This window comes from Oncorhynchus mykiss, chromosome 5 (assembly GCF_057628025.1).
Source record: "Oncorhynchus mykiss isolate SJ-2025 chromosome 5, ASM5762802v1, whole genome shotgun sequence".
In the NCBI taxonomy this organism is placed as follows: domain Eukaryota; kingdom Metazoa; phylum Chordata; class Actinopteri; order Salmoniformes; family Salmonidae; genus Oncorhynchus; species Oncorhynchus mykiss.
In genome coordinates, this window is record NC_143026.1 from 30,172,223 (window position 1) to 30,187,863 (window position 15,641).

The 15,641-nt window shown below is 42.7% G+C and overlaps 1 long non-coding RNA gene across 1 annotated transcript; it reads right to left on the bottom strand.

The window, feature by feature from the left end:
* Positions 1 to 7,976: 7,976 nt before the first annotated feature.
* Positions 7,977 to 9,140, bottom strand: LOC149983237 (uncharacterized). Its single transcript, XR_016495977.1, has 2 exons — positions 8,890 to 9,140; positions 7,977 to 8,083 (listed from the first exon to the last, which is right to left on the bottom strand). It is a non-coding gene; the product is annotated as an uncharacterized LOC149983237 (long non-coding RNA).
* Positions 9,141 to 15,641: the final 6,501 nt, after the last annotated feature.

Below are 15,641 nucleotides of genomic sequence, written 5' to 3' on the forward strand. Positions count from 1 at the left end.
ATGGCTACCGACGTGAGTGCTACGGGGTGGTAGTCATTTAGGCAGGTTATCAAATGAAATGTTATTTGTTACATGCGCCGAATACAACAGGTGTAGGCCTTACAGTGAAATGCTTACTTACAAGCCCTTAATCAACCATGCAGTTCTAAGATAATCCCCCCAAAAAGTAAGAGATAAGAATAACAAATAATTAAAGAGCAGCTGTAAATAACAGTAGCGGGGCTATATACAAGAGGTACCGGTAGAGAGTCAATGTGTCAATGTGCTGGGGCACGGGTGTTGAGGTAATTTAGATAATGATGTACATGTAGGTAGAGTTAAAGTGGCTACGCATGGATAATAACAGAGAGTAGCAGCAGAGTGGGGGGTGCAAATAGTCTGGGTAGCCATTTGATTAGCTGTTCAGGAGTCTTATGGCTTGGGGGTAGAAGCTGTTTAGAAGCCTCTTGGTCCTAGACTTGGTGCTCCGGTACCGCTTGCAGTGTGGTAGCAGAGAGAACAGTCTATGACTAGGGTGACTGGAGTATTTGACAATTTTTAGGGCCTTCCTCTGACACCCCCTGGTATGGAGGTCCTGGATGGCGGTAAGTTTTGCCCCGGCGATGTAATGGGCCGTTCTCAGTACCCTCTGTAGTACCTTGCGGTCGGAGGCCGGGGAGTTGCCATACCAGGCAGTGATGCAACCAGTCAGGATGCTCTTGATGGTGCAGCTGTAAAACCTTTTAAGGATCTGAGAACCCATGCCAAATCTTTTCAGTCTCCTGAGGGGGAATAGGTTTTGTCGTGCCCTCTTCACAACTGTCTTGGAGTGCTTGGACCATGTTAGTTTGTTGGTGATGTGGATGCCAAGGAACTTGTAGCTCTCAACCTGTTCCACTACAGCCCCATCGATGAGAATTGGGGCGTGCTCGGTCCTCCTTTTCCTGTAGTCTACAATCATCTCCTTTGTCTTGATCAGGTTGAGGGAGAGGTTGTTGTCCTGGCACCACACGTTCAGGTCTCTGACCTCCTCCCTATAGGCTGTCTCATCATTGTCGGTGATCAGGCCTACCACTGTTGTGCCATCAGCAAACGTAATGATGGTGTTGGAGTCGTGCCTGGCCATGCAGTCATGAGTGAACAGGGAGTACAGGAGGGGACTGGGCACGCACCCCTGAGGGGCCCCCATGTTGAGGATCAGTGTGGTGGTCACCTTTGTTTTCTTGGGCACAGGGACTATGGTGGTCTACTTGAAACAAGTAAGTGTTACGGACTCAGTCAGGGAGAGGTTGAACATGTCAGTGAAGACACTTGAAAGTGGTCCACACATGCTCTGAGTTCATGCCCTTGTAATCCATCTGGCCCTGCGGCCTCGTGAATGTTGACCTGTGTAAAGGTCTTGCTCACATTGGCTACGGAGAGCGTGATCACACAGTCGTCAGCTGGTGCTTTCATGCTTGCTTTATTGTTGCTTGCCTCGAAGTGAGCATAGAAGGCATTTAGATTATAGGTGCCGGATACCGATCCTGGGAGGTAGGAGTGACAGGGCCAGAGAGGTAAGGGATGGAGAGAAATAGACAGAAATATGGTCTGAAGAAAGGTACCACATAGCTCTAAATCCACAGATGAAGGTTTTTGCTAAGGTGTGTTTCATATTGTCACAGAGATTATTCTCCAATGCAGGGCAGTGAATCAGCTGCTCCTTTTATCTTATCCGTGACAGGTTGTTTGGCTTTTCTAGCAGCTTAGCTATCGCCCGAACAGAATAGTCCCTTTCTTCTTCTTATGTGTATAGGCAACGTGTGTGTTTGTGCGTGCGTGTGCATGTGTGTATAACATTCTCTGGAGAGGGTTTGAAGGGTCCATTTTATCTTGTTGGTGGTCTGATTCTCCCACACACTTCAAAACAAATGGTCCCTGAGACAATATAAATGATTGTTCTGTGTAAAACAAAATGTTCAAGGGCTATCAAAAGATCATCATCTTAACGATAGCTTTTCTAACCTATTCATTACTTTGACCGTTTTTTGTTTTCTGTTTGTGTTTCTAATAAAAGAGAGTGGTTTAAGAGTCCCCATTTGTCTCACTGACAGTTAACTCACGTCTTGTTCTCTCACTTCACTGTAGTATGTCTAGATTGATCCTACTTCTATAATCCAATTAGTTAACAGCATTGATTGATAGTTAGAATTGCTAAACTAACACTTGACAGGTGACAATAACAATGTGGAAGAGAGCCCACAGCCCCATATCTTAACTGAGAGCCCTATCAATATAGATTGGCTTGGCTGGACAGTGGATGGTTAGACAGCTATTGATAGGAAAACAAACAGACAAACAGACACCCAGACAACAGCAATGATAGGCAGGACTCTGGATGCCACCCGGACACACAGCACTGTTATACCAGTCATACTGCATTGATGTGTTCATCTTCAACATCATACCTCAATATGACAAAAGGGCATTTTAGGAGAAGCTGTAGGTTCACCTTCTTCCCTTCAATCTCACTATCATTGAAGGGTCAATATAGTAACTTCCTACACCTTATCGTTTATTTTATTTTACATACAGCTGTTAGGGTTCAATTGTAACAAAATGTAAGCTATGTGATCCCAAAGAAAAAGGGTGTCTGTTCAAAACATTTACACTTACAGGTGGACAACACATCCATTTGCTGGAGTTTATACAGGCTTTCTTGTTCAGCCCCTAGACTCCAGGTAACTTACTTCTGCAGTGTTTGGGTCTGGGAGAAGGCCCAGAAAACAGTGGAGATGGATGAGTGTGTGGCTGCGTGCTACTCTCGCTCTCCCAGGGAGGCTCCGGTCTGCGGCTGGGCCCGGCTGGCTGTGTGTGTGTGTGTGTGTGTGTGTGTGTGTGTGTGTGTGTGTGGGTGTGTGTGTGGGTGTGTGTGTGTGGGTGGGTGTGTATGTGTGTGTGTGTGTGTGTGTGTGTGTGTGTGTGTGTGTGTGTGTGTGTGTGTGTGTGTGTGTGTGTGTTCGCTGTGTAAACTCACCCAGAGGGACGCCAGGCCCGTGGGAGATAAAGAATTCTCCCAGAATGTAAACAATGTGTGAATTGGCAAGGGGGCAGCTGTAGTCACACACAGACACGTTTGAGAAGACTCCCAGCCGGGTCAAGGTTAAACAGCGCTCTGTTTCAGGGCCCACTTTCCCTCTTAACCTTTCTCGCCGGGGTGCATGGATCTGTGGGGAGGTATTGTGATGACGTGAAGGGTGCCGAGATCAGGGAAAGAAAAGTGGAATGTTCAAAGTATGGTATGGCCTTTTATGTCTATGGAAAAGCAGCGATGGGGGAGACTTCTTAAGAAACTTGTTATTAGGTCATAGTGTGTGTGTGTGTGTGGGGGGGGGCAATGATCTTTGTCATAGGCATCATCATCATCATCTTTGGTGGCAAATGTTTGATGTCTTCTGGACAGGTAGATAGATATCTGAGGAGATGCACGACTTGTACAAAGATCTTCCACCATCAGTCTGGTTCAAGCAGCGGTTGAGGACTGACTTCCATAACATGTTTCCAATGACAGAAGCAAACACGCTAAATATTGTTATTAAACCAAAAGAGTTCCCGTCCAGTTGTGGAGTCATTACAAAAGAGGAATCCTGAATTCAAACATTGTCGTAGAAATGTTCACATGGGTTTATTGTCATATGCTAAGACAGGGGAACATGCTTCATTCATCATGCATGCATATTTACACATCCGTTCCACCTACAGCGCAACTGAACTGAGCCTGTCATCTTAACTACACATCACACTGAGAAGTGTCTCTAGCTGTTCACACTTGTCCAACATGAAGTGTGTTGGCATGTTGAGGGTTAAATTAGTCATAGTCATAGAGACATGTTCATAATGAGAACACGGGCTCTAGTTGTAATATACACAAGGCCTCTTGAGGGAAGGTTAATGTTCCCTTCTGATCAAAGTGGTGAATTATGTTGTCTGTTCTGGTCTGGTCTCCTCCCACACGTTCTCCTTCAGTCATCCCCCACAGGACATGACAGGCACGCTCAGAATGGACCATCACCAGGGCAATGTTTGTGTGTACAAAGAATAACACACTTAACAACTACTTAACAAAGTAGCTTCTGCCCAGAGAAAGTGCTGTGAAAGATGAGGGGGGCTGGAATGGATCGGTGGTAATCTTTGCTCCGGGGCCATCTTCATTATCTGAGCCTGTGGACAGAAGTGGATCCTCGGGTAAAAATACCCTGGCCTGCTTCTCATCTCTGTGAAGGGCTTATCTCTTATCTCAGCATTTGAAATACAGTTGGAGAGTGAGACAGTAATGAATGGTTCCCATGCTGCCATTGTGTTTCAGCATCTCTCTGTTTGATCATGTGTTAATGTTTAGTATTGTGAAAGAAATGTTTTCTGTACATTTTGAGAAGAGATAGAAAGTTCAAGTACATCATTTCAATTCCACTGAATATTATATTCATTTCAATCTAAGATCTCTGCACCGAAACAATATTCAATGGGTGACGTACATAAGGATTTCCAAACATGATATTTAAAAAAAAAAATGTTGATCAGGTAACTAGAAGCTTTATACAATAGCCGCAATAGCTACAAGTTGATCTCTATACAATAGTTACAAGCTGGTCTGGTACAGTCAACTGGGCTGCCGGTATATTCTCTCTATCGACAAACCTGGTGGGTTAACTATGACAACAGCCTTGAAGCGCAACAGATATCAATCCAGCACACAAAGACATGGGGGAACATTAGCTGGGTTTCACCGTGACAAGGTGACAAATGGAAGCTCACAGCCCAGCCCAGCCCACTATGGTTCCACTCTAGTAAGCTATTGATTGTGTCCTCGACTTCTGGAAGGCACTCTCTGGACTCCTCCGGGAGGCAGAGAAAAAGGATGTTGTCTTTTGACAAGGACCTCAAATGTGTGGCGAGCCAGTCAAAGAACACCTCTGGAGATGCTGTCACTGTTATTAAACTGAGTCTGTTCAGTCCGGCTGTGGCCGTGTCCCTGGACGACCAACGCTACCGAGAGTCAGTCAGGGGTGCAAAGAAAAAAAGGGGAAAAGAGGGATTAAGAGTATGAACGGAGAAAGGATATACACGGTAGTCCTTCATACACGTACATACACACACTAGGCCAGGCTGAGTTAGCAACATGCAATGAGAGGTGGAGGGGGACAGGGGCACTCAAGCAGTAAGACCACAGCAGCCACCAACATATTAAAAATCAATAGCCAGACAGCTTGGCTTAACAATGCAGGGTGCGATTCTCTACCCATCACCAGCCAACTGAACCATAAGCTGATGTGTTATCCTCAATGTCTGTTTTTGTTGACCTGCTGAAATATAAAATACTCAGCGATATTGCTATGAGGCCAAGAAAGTAATCTTGATTTGGTTGATGAATTTTGGCGGCAGGTTAGGAGAACATCAGTGGGTTTGACTCTCTAGTAGTGGGCCATGCATTGAATGTATGTATTCACGTGTCCAATCAAATACGCATGGGTAAAAAAAATATGTTAATTTTGGAGATAATCATCTAAGAAAACCAGTGGTCCAAACCTCATGTCTCTATCTGTTCAAAAGTTATTGGAGTTTTTACCCTTGTAGGATAGTCAGAATTAGGGTGACTAAATCAATGGAGGCCAGAGAAAAAAAGGGGTCAACAATCAGGAATATCGCGTCAGCTAGACTGGATTCTGTGTAAGAATTAAGGCTGCTGGCTAACTAACAGGCTCACGTTCCCATTGAACTTGTCATCTTTCTTCTCGAATCTGCAGGACATAAAACAATATGGAGGCAAGGTGGACATCGATTTTGAGACATGACATGAAGTATTTTCATATTTTAGTTTACGATTTTCATATTCATCTGAAATTCCTTTTCTTTTTAGAAGATTTCTCACAATAACGAGCGTATCTGTGAAATGGCAACAGAGCACTGTGCGTATACCAAGCGTTTTCTTTTTAAAGCCTTTTACACATAATTCAGCTCGTGTCATGCTAATTTTGTTTTTTGCAACCATCAGAAACAACTTTGAAGACGACGACCACAACATCTAAAATCCTTAAAAGTTGTTTTACGATGAACCTGCACCGCTATGTCAGAGCTCGGTGCTTATTTTCAAATGTACTAGGTTACAAAATCCAACTTTTTGGATATAATGTTAATGACACATTAGAGAAAGACCCCACTGAACGATTCAGAACATGAATAATATATTTGTCTCGTTAAAATGTATTTTCTAGCATAAGGAAATTAAATTTCATCAGCAAAGCGTGTTTTCACCCACTGTGGGCAGAGTGGGGGGAATACCCTACTTTAAGTCACTTATAAAGCATCTGCTTACTGACCATATACAATCACAATCCTCTCATAGATTACAGAGATACATTAAATGAGTATGCCAATAATAATGATCAGTCCTGAGTCCTGATCATCCATTTTAAGTGGAGAGAAAACCGTACCTTTTAAAATTAATGTCATGCAATTTTACACATTTTGCCAATGGGCGGAGAGAAAATGTTGCAATTTTATGACACATTTCATGCAATTCTACTAATTTTGCCATTGTGCAGAGAGAAGAAATTTGAAGTTTTACATGTAATTGTGTGAAATTCTACATATTTTGCCATGACTTATGCCATGAAAATGCTATCTAAGTGAGAGTCACTTATAAAGTCATTGGTGACCCACCAGAGGTCAGGGACCACACGTTTAGATAGCTGGCTAGACTTAACTTAACAATCTAAAATATTTTAACTGACATGGCTGATTGAGTGACCGTCAGTGACTGACATAGCAAGAGAAAAACTGATAATGCACAACTAGGGCTGTTACGGTGACCGTATTACCGCCCACACTGACAGTCACAAGTCATGACCTCAGTCAAATTCCATGTGACTGTTGAGTGACGGAAACTACACTTCTCCAACTGCATGGTGATGCCGCTGGTGGTCATTAGTAGCCTACCAAACTTGCTAACGGCCAGTCATTAACAGGCTGGTACTCAGCGCTCTATTTTCCCACTATTCACTCTGATATCAATACAAATGCAATCGAAAATCAAATCAAATACTTAATGAGAGCCCTTGCATTCAGAGTTTGAGTGGAAAAGGATCATGGAATGAAATGTGTTCCTATAAACTCATGTTGTGCAACATTTCAATAGGCTATGTAATTCCGTGAGAAAACAGAGCTTTGATGGCCTCTATTAAAAATAGGAGGATCCCATCAGTTTTCTATAAGCTAGGCCTACTATATGTATTTGTCAACTTTCCTGATACTAAGCACATTGCTTCAAATCAAATGAAATTGTATTTGTCACATCCACCGAATAAAGCAGGTGTAGAGCTTACAGTCAAATGCTTACTTACAAGCCCTTACAAACCAACAATGCAGTTTTAAGAAAAATAAGTGTTGGGTAAAAAATAGATCAATTAGAAATAAAAATAACAAATAATTAAAGAGCTTTGCTTTCCAATCAGACTATCCTACCCGGTTGGCATTAAAATGAACCACGGGAAAAGCGTCCTCCATTTGCTTTTTTCCCCCAGCCCGTTCTGACAGGTGCATGATGATGGCCCAATCTAAATCAAAACTAATTTCACACATACAGTGATTTCCAAAAGTATTAGGAACACATTTTTGTTGTTTTGGCTCTGTAGTCCAGTACTTTGGATTTGAAATCATACAATGACTTTGAGGTTATTAAAGTGCAGACTGTCAGCTTTAATTTGAGATATTGCCATTCGTATTGGGTGAACCGTTCAGAAATTACAGCACTTTTTGAACATAGTCCCCCAATTTTAGGGGACCAAAATAATTGGGACAAATTAACTTACAGTACCAGTCAAAAGTTTGTACACAACTACTCATTCCTGGGTTTTTCTTTGTTTGGACTATTTTCTACATTGTGTAATAATAGTGAAGACATCAAAACTATGAAATTGCACATATGGAATCATGTAGTAACCAAAAAAGTGTTAAACAAATTAAAATGTATTTTTTATTTGAGATTCTTCAAAGTAGCCACCCTCTGCCTTGATGACAGCTGTGCACACTCTTGGCATTTTCTCAACCAGCTTCATGAGGTAGTCACCTGGAATGCATGTCAATTAACAGGTATGCCTTGTTAAAAGTTAATTTGTGGAATTTATTTTCTTAAAACCTCTTGATGTAATGGCAAGTTACGTAGTTCAGAATAAACAAGATCAAGCACACACAAAATAACCTTTTTTTATTATTATTATTGATGCCCAGAGCTGGAAACACATCAGATGTCTAACCACAACATGTAAACAATATCAGAAAAAAATGGGATTGATAGACCTAACAACTAGAAATGGGCAGATGTTTAGTAAGTGGTGTCAGGTGTGGTCACAGGACGTTTCTATGTGTCTATAAACCTCTCCAACGTGGCATATGTTTGTAAATTAGATAATTCCAGTGCTATTACATAGTTGCTATACCTAAATGCTATTTGTTCAATATAAAAACACAATTTCTACCATATCAACCTCACTCAAACATTGTGGTGTTATGGGGTATCCAGGGTACATTCAAGTGTTCTTTCAACCTCTCCAAAGTGTCCAAATGTGGTAATTGCACTGTTTTTGCGCACTGGATGTGCCTAAAAGTCACTGTTCACTATAAAAACTACATTTCTACAACACCAACCTCTCTCAAACATTGTGGTGGTGTCGGGGTACATACATGGACTATCCAAGTGTTCTCATCATATTTTTCATTTGCAAAGAAGTCACTCGGAGGACATTCGATGTTACCATTAAGTCATACATCATTAGATAACATTGGCAATAGGCTAGATTTGTTCCTACCAACCTAAGGATTAATTTCATACCCTCATGTAGCTATAGCTCAAACACAGACCACATCGAAGCTTACCTTGTAAGATATTTGCTGTTTGGTAAAAACGTTGTGTAAAATAAACATTTTGACTCTCAGGGCTGGTCATCAATAAAGTTAGGTCACAGGCAGACAAATAAGACATTCTCGTGATCTGTGGAGTCCTGACTTTTGGTGTGAATTAACGAATTCCATGTTATTTCATTTAAAACACAGAATACGTTAACCGGAATGTAGGTAGCAGCCATCTTGAAATGAGATCATCGGCATGGCCTTCCCTTACACATTCATATGCCTATATATGGTAGTAAGTCACACCAAATACTTTAAGGCAAATATCAATAGCCAAGATACTCAGCTTTCCGCAGACACCCTGCTTTTGCATATAGGGGGTACCGCTCTCTACCAGACTGAAATTAATACAAAAAATCTATTAGGGTCCCCAAATATGAGGACTTTACATTTTAGAGGTTAATCAGTTGTAGGGGTGGTATATAGAAGATAGCCCTATTTGGTCAAATACCAAGTCCATATTATGGCAAAAACATTTCAAATAAGCAAAGAGAAACAAAAGTCCATCATTACTTTAATACATGAAGTCAGTCAATCCGGAAACTTTCAAGAACTTTGAAAGTTTCTTCAAGTGCAGTCGCAAAAACTATCAAGCGTAATGATGAAACTGGCTCTCATGAGGACCGCCACAGGAAAGGAAGACCCAGAGTTACCTCTGCTGCAGAGGATAAGTTCATTAGAATCTATTAGAAATCAAAACATATAGTGCATTCGGAAAGTATTCAGACCCTTTGACTTTTTCCACATTTTGTTACGTTACAACCTTATTCTATAATTGATTAAATGTTTTTTTTTTGTCAATCTACACAAAATACCCCATAATGACAAAGCAAAAACAGGTTTTTCAAAATGTATTACAAATAAAATACGGAAAATTTTAATTTAATATATAACAAATATAACATAAGTATTCAGACTCTTTACTCAGTACTTTGTTGCAGCACCTTTGGCAGCGATTACAGCCTCAAGTCTTGGGTATGACGTTACAAGCTTGGCACACCTGTATTTAGGGAGTTTCCCCCATTCCTCTCTGCAGATCTTCTCAAGCTCTGTCAGGCCTCTCCAGAGGTCGGGTTCAAGTCCAGGCTCTAGCTGGGCCACTCAATGACACTCATAGACTCATAGTCCCGATGCCACTCCCGCGTATTCTTGGCTGTGTGCTTAGGGTCGTTGTCCTGTTGGAAGGTGAACCTTTGCCCCAGTCTGAGGTCCTGAGCGCTCTGGAGCAGGTTTTCATCAAAGATCTCTCTGTACTTTGCTCCGTTCATCTTTGCCTCGATCCTGACTAGTCTCCCACAGCATGACGCTGCCACCACCATGCTTCACCATACGAGTGGTGCCAGGTTTCCTCCAGACGTGACATGGCATTTAGGACAAAGAGATCAAGCGTGCTTCTGTCTGGCCACTCTATCATAAAGGCCTGATTGGTGGCAGCAGAGATGTTTGTCCTTCTGGAAGGTTCTCCCATCTCCCCAGAGAACCTCTAGAGCTCTGGCAGACTAACCATCGGGTTCTTGGTCACCTCCCTGACCAAGGCCCTTTTCCACCGATTGCTCAGTTTGGCCAGGCGTCCAGCTTTAAGAAGAGTCTTGGTGGTTCCAAACTTCTTCCATTTAAGAATGATGGAGGCCACTGTGTTCTTGGGGACCTTCAATGCTGCACACATTTTTTGATACCCTTCTCCAGAGCTGTGGCTCGACACAATCCTGTCTCGGAGCTCTACGGGCAATTCCTTCAACCTTATGGCTTGTTTTTTTCTCTGACATGCACTGTCAACTGTGGGACCTTATATAGACAGGTGTGTGCCTTTCCAAATCATGTCCAATCAATGGAATTTACCACAGGTGGACTCCAATCAAGTTGTAGAAACATCTCAAGGATGATCAATGGAAACAGGATGTACCTGAGCTCAATTTTGACTCGCATAGCAAAGGGTCTGAAAACGTATGTAAATAAAGTATTTCTGTTTTTTTATTTTAATTTGGGCTGCAATCTGAGGTGCAAAAAATGGAATACAAAACTGTTTTCACGTTGGCATCATGGGGTGTTGTTTTTATTTAATAAATGTTATTATGTGGGTGTAACGTAACAAAATGTGCAAAAAGTCAAGGATTCTGAATACTATCCCGAAAGCACTGTATTGACTAAGGTTTGTATGACAACTGAAGTTGCAAAAATAAATCTAAATTAAGCATATTGGGGGACCTGTTTCAAATGATCCCTTACATGTGCGCACTCCCTTGTAAATCGTTTTGGAAAAATATGTTTTATTCAACTATGTTCAATTGTATTCTTCTTACTATAAAATAATGCCACAGGAATTATAAGCAAATCTTGTCTGCTCAATGAACTAGCTTAGCCCACAGGCATATGGCACAGACAGATCAGGGCTCAACAACTACTCAGAACCTACTATTCTGTTCTTCTTAAATAGGCTACATTTTCTTCATATCATAATGTATCTTTAGAACTTCTTAAAGTTAATAATGGATTTATTGTGATGGTGTAAGGCAGGCTACATTAAATGGATGTATTCGACTTTTTAAAATGTAGATGTTCCATAGGTCCGCATCAGTGGCTTGTAGGCTATTTGTGGAAGGCTGGAGATGCTAAACTTGTTTATGTTAATTAATGGTATATTACCATGAGCCCTGCAGTTATTTGCATGACAATTACCTGCTGACAAAATTGCATGACCGGCACAGCCCTATGCACAATCCAATTTAGAAATTGCACCTTGTGTATTTTACTATTCTAACTCTAGGCGAGCCCTATGTCACACACCTATGCCTGGGGCCAGCCCTGTAGGCTAGGTTAAGGCAGACAGGCTGCAGGCAGATAAAGAGGACTCTTCATTAGTCTCGGCTCATTGTGCCACCCTGATCTCCGTCTGGGCCCTAATTGGCTGGCTTCTCCCGGCTCGGCGGCCATATTTCAAGTTAAAGAGAAAGGCTCAACAGGTCAGTGGAATAAAAGGGTCCATTGGACAGGTCAGCAGGCCACTGTCTACAGCGAATAACATGGTCAAAGGTCAAACTAACATCAAGATATGACAGCGTGGGTCAGCTTCGCCGGACCAGCAGGGTGACTGGCTAGACCCACAGACTGGCTGTTATGTTATGATGTTAACACATCATTATATTATATTACAGTATGTAATATTGTATTGTGTAATACAGCAATTCTAGATGTGTTATAGTGGTTGTAGCATTAGCAGGTAGTAAGTTTACACTCTGTTGTGTTGGCTGAATATCAAAAACAAGCAAGCCTTTACTTTTTAGAAGAGTCAAGGGATTTAAATGACACTATTGAAGTCTTATCCATTTTGTTCATACTGCTATTTTGTGTTCATGTGAGGAATAGCAGTTCGCTAATTCATTAATGCTATTGACTGTCTGTATTCAATTCAAATCAACAACAGATATGGTACATGAAATGAATGCTTGAGACACAATGGCTGCCCAAATACAAAACCTGGGATTAATGAATTAGTGAGCTCTCTAGCCTTCGTCCCATCTTCCCAGTCCTTAGTCAATGCAATTAATCCCTGCCCGATTCCCACTCCTCTACACGCGCGCGCGCGCGCGCGCGCGCGCACGCACACGCACACGCACACACACACACACACACACACACACACACACACACACACACACACACACACACACACACACACACACACACACACACACACACACACACACACACAGAGAGGACAGTCTGCCTGGCACCAGACAACAGCACACAGCCAAGTGAGATGTGTGAGAGCCCCCTGCTGCCAAGAGGCGGACAGGAAGAAGAAACAAACCCTTTCAAATGGAGACATGACATGCTCGCCAGGGTGGAAACTCAAACAAACGATTAATGGCTCATGGAGCCTTCAGTACACCTCCCCCTTTTCCACTCCCCCCCCTCTCAATCCCTCCCTTCCACATACGCCCATGTAGGTCGGGGTTCAGAGGCTGGCATTTCAAGACCCAGGCCACTGCACAGAGACTACATATTTCTGCCAACCCTTTCCCCCTCCGCTTTGTGTTCTGTGGAGCCCCCTGAACCGGCAGGGTAAGGACAGAGGAGGAGTGAGCGATGCTACCATGCCACAGCAGCTATTTCTCAAGGACATTATGTAATATGTACTACAACAGGTGTCAAACCAGATTAAAATGTTTCCACACAAAGACATAGCATGAACATAATGAAAGCCATTTGTATTGAGCTACAGCCTTTGGGTCTTCTATGGCTACTGTAGCCCCATGTCAATCAAATGTGTTGTCATGGCCGCTCATTGTGGACCTATCAGAGGACCAGATTGAATGCATGCGTGTATGTGTGTGTGTGACACTGTACAGTCATCCTGGCGTCTCCCGAGTGACACATTGACTTAAAACACTGCATCTCAGTGCTTGAGGCGTCACTACAGACACCCTGGTTCAAATCTAGGCTGTATCACAACTGGCCATGATTGGGAGTCCCATAGGGCGGCGCACAATTGGCCCAGCGTCGTCCAGGTTTGGCCGGTGTAGTCCATCATTGTAAATAATAAATTGTTCTTAACGGACTTGCCTAGTTAAATAAGGAAGGTCGGACAGGTCGGACAGAGGAGGCTAAAAGGTCTCCCCTCATCCAGCCAGTCTCCATCCAGCCTTAAGAGAGTCGTCTCAATCCCTCGTGGAGCGCAGGAGCTCAAACTTGTTTGACCACGCTCGGGTGGAGGATGTGACCTAACGAGGCACCAGTGGTGCAGGTCCAAATGGGATTAGAGAGGGTTTATTAGACCACAGCTCTGCTGGGCCTCCCTGGCCTGGCCTCTTGGCGCTGTGCTCTGGGGAGAGGCACTTCACAACCTCCAAGGCTGTTCCCATGCTAATTACATAGACACAGTAGCAGTGTTAAACATAACGGACCACATAGAACAATGGGTAAAATTGTACATTTTTTATGTTAAATAAAGAGAAAAAAGGCTATTAGTATTTGACTGATCAGACATACTGTATACAGTTCAAGTCGGAAGTTTACATACACCTTAGCCAAATACATTTAAACTCAGTTTTTCACAATTCCTACATTTAATCCTAGTAAAAATTCCCTGTCTTAGGTCAGTTAGGATCACCACTTTATTTTAAGAATGTGAAATGTCAGAATAATAGTAGAGAGAATTATTTGGGTTTTTTTTGTCCATTTGGAAGACCCATTTGCGACTGAGCTTTAAATTCCTGACTGATGTCTTGAGATGATGCTTCAATATATCCATATAATTTTCCTACCTCATGATGCCATCTATTTTTTGAAGTACACTAGTCCCTCCTGCAGCAAAGCACCCTCACAACATGATGCTGCCACCCCCGTGCTTCACAGTTGGGATGGTGTTCTTCGGCTTGTAAGCCTCCCCCTTTTTCCTCCAAACCAAACAATGGTCATTATGGTCAAACAGTTCTATTTTTGTTTCATCAGACCAGAGGACATTTCTCCAAAAAGTACAATCTTTGTCCCCATGTGCAGTTGCAAACTGTGGTCTGGCTTTTTTATGGAGGTTTTGGAGCAGTGGCTTCTTCCTTGCTGAGCGGCATTTCAGGTTATGTCGATATAGGGCTCGTTTCACTGTGGATATAGATACCTTTGTACCTGTTTCCTCTAGCATCTTCACAAGGTCCTTTGCTGTTGTTCCATGATTGATTTGCACTTTTCGCACCAAAGTACGTTCATCTCTAGGAGACAGAACGCCACTCCTTCCTGAGCGGTATGACGGCTGCGTGGTCCCATGGTGTTTATACTTGCATACTATTGTTTGTACAGATTAATGAGGTACCTTCAGGCGTTTGGACATTGCACCCAAGGATGAACCAGACTTGTGGATGTCTACAATTTTTTTTCTGAGGTCTTGACTGATTTCTTTTGATTTTCCCATGATGTCAAGCAAAGAGGCACGGAGTTTGAAGGTACTGTAGGCCTTGAAATACATCCACAGGTACACCTCCAATTGCCTCAAATTATGTCAATTAGCCTATCAGAAGATTCTAAAGCCATGAAATCATTTTCTGGAATGTTCCAAGCTGTTTAAAGGCACAGTCAACTTACTGTATCACAATTCCAGTAGGTCAGAAGTTTACATACACTGAGTTTTAAGTGAAATAATCTGTCTGTAAACAATTGTTGGAAAAATGACTTGTATCATGCACAAAGTAGAAGTCCTAAAAGACTTGCCAAAACTATAGTTTGTTAACAAGAAATTTGTGGAGTGGATGAAAAACGAGTTTTAATGAGTCCAACCTAAGTGTATGTAAACTTCCGACTTCAACTGTAAGTGTAGATTTATCCCAGACCAGCTAACGCTACAACAGCTCAAATACTATTGGAGAGTCAGATTCTCAAGCTAGCAGTAGTCTCCCATCAATCTAGCAGTAGTCTCCCATCAATCTAGCAGTAGTCTCTCATCAAGCTAGCAGTAGTCTCCCATCAAACTAGCAGTAGTCTCCCATCAATCTAGCAGTAGTCTCTCATCAAGCTAGCAGTAGTCTCCCATCAAGCTAGCAGTAGTCTCTCATCAAGCTAGCAGTAGTCTCCCAATCTGACCAACACTAGGAGGGAGACAGGACGGATGGGGTGGGTGAGTGGGGGGGGGGCTCCTCCTGTTCTCAAGGGGGCTGTGGAGGTCCGGCTGCCCAATCCAGTAGTTGCCGCCTCCTGTAAAGCCGGACTAAGCCCAGCGAAGTGTAGCGAAG